This window comes from Merops nubicus, unplaced genomic scaffold (assembly GCF_000691845.1).
Source record: "Merops nubicus isolate BGI_N331 unplaced genomic scaffold, ASM69184v1 scaffold5024, whole genome shotgun sequence".
NCBI lineage: Eukaryota > Metazoa > Chordata > Aves > Coraciiformes > Meropidae > Merops > Merops nubicus.
Genome location: NW_008603506.1, coordinates 123510 through 125341, shown reverse-complemented (window position 1 = coordinate 125341; position 1832 = coordinate 123510). Strand labels below are relative to the sequence as shown.

Below are 1832 nucleotides of genomic sequence, written 5' to 3'. Positions count from 1 at the left end.
GATGGGTGTGAAAACATCCGTGCAATTGCTGGGGACTAAAGTAAAGATTAATTCAATATATAAAGGAAGCAGAGAAAAAAAAAAAAAAAATCCAAACCCTGAAGGTTAGTTATTCCTTAAAACAAATTTTCAGAAAACTAAACATCATCTCCAAATCGTACAGATCAACTTCTCATGTTTCAGCTAGATGTGTGGTACAGTTTTACAGCAAATTTAAATCAAACGTCACCTTTAAAAATGCCTTGGTTTATATTTTGGTTTAGATTACTCTACAGGAGCTGAGCAAACAGCAATAGCTATCAGTACGTGATTACTCTGCAATGGCTTTTTTCCCTGCCTGCAACTAAGTTCACTAACAAAGTCCTGTTGAAATCCCCACAGATTGTCCATGCTATTTCTAAACACATACTGTGAACTGGTGCACTGTATTGATCAAATAAATTCACAGCTCTTAGCCCTAAATCATGCCCTACAGTACGCCTAAATTGTTCAATTTGCTATTTTTAATGAAAGCTTATCTCAAATTTCTTTCCAGACAGAATGAGCAAACTGCTTCTCCTGAGAAATGTCAGTCTGCAGCTCCAAAGCAGATTATAGCCCTGTATAAATGAAACAATTCATAGAAAGAATAATAAGCTGGCTGGTCTGTATGCCATCACACGCATACATACTTTCCTTCAGAATATCAACAGCAGAAAATGAAATGAGTTTTTTGTTCTTAGCTCAATCAGTGTAATCTCCCTAACTCACATCGCTATGCACTGTGAAAGCCAAGTTACAACCCCAGCTGAAGGGCTAGATATTTGAGAATATATTTTACTTGGACTGGAGTTCATACAATTTATTTTCTAATGTTAGTCAAATCTTCCTGCTTGTTACTTAAGCATTACTCTACGGTGACCTTGCTGCATTATGAGACTTTCTATCCTGTCACTCTGCAATAGCTCAGGACTGACAACTTAATGATTTTACCAGTTTCCGACAAAATCCCACTGTGCTGTAGGAAATGACAGATTTGGAATCCTGAAGTGGGGCTATTTTACACCGTTTTGGACACCTGGGAGACATTTTTCTGCAGCACAAATATCTAAGACAAAGGCGATTCTTCCCAAATACTGTCTTTGTAAACAGCTGACACTACTGAGAAGGTTTAAACATAAAAAAAGAAAAAAATCACACAAAGGTATAGGTTGTCTTAAATGTTTGCTTTCAGCCTGAAGCATTCATAACTGAAATTTTCTGTAAATAGTCCTTTTTATGTTATCTCTTCTTCTATAGTTTAGCCCTCTGGCATATCTACAAGTAAAACATTTTCCTGCTCTATTTTTTTCTTAAGTGTATTTCCTTCATTCATTGAAATGTTTAAGGTTTGATCTTATTCTTAGCCATTTAAATCTCACTGATAGAAATATCATACTGATTTAATTACTAAAATGGGAAATTTCAAGATTTAGGTGCACCTTTGGGCTCTACCATTTGGAAGCTTCATTGAAAGTTATTAAGTATGTGATAGATAAGGCAAGTTAAAACAAAGTCATTACTCAAAATCCCAATTATCCTTTATCTTATTTGGATATACACTCCTACAAACACACAAATTTGATTTGAAAATCCAGCTGAAGACTAAACCATCCCTCCCTTCAATAAATGCAGAAAATCTGGTCTTACACTATGCAACTGAAATACAATTTGAGAATCAAGATTCTCTTAGAGAATAGAAAAAAAAAAGCACCATTTAGGAAGCTCAGAAGACAACCCTGGTCCTACAAAGAACCCAAGAACAAAAGGTAATAAATACATCCCTCTGCTGCTTTTGGGTTGGTTTTTTTTTT

At 35.2% G+C, this 1832-nt stretch overlaps 1 protein-coding gene across 1 annotated transcript in view; it reads right to left on the bottom strand.

The window, feature by feature from the left end:
* The window catches only part of FAT4 (FAT atypical cadherin 4), a gene marked incomplete at its 5' end in the record, with an annotated part of 142412 nt that overhangs the window by 17076 nt on the left and 123504 nt on the right, over positions 1-1832 (bottom strand). The gene's annotated exons all lie outside the window — the stretch shown is intronic.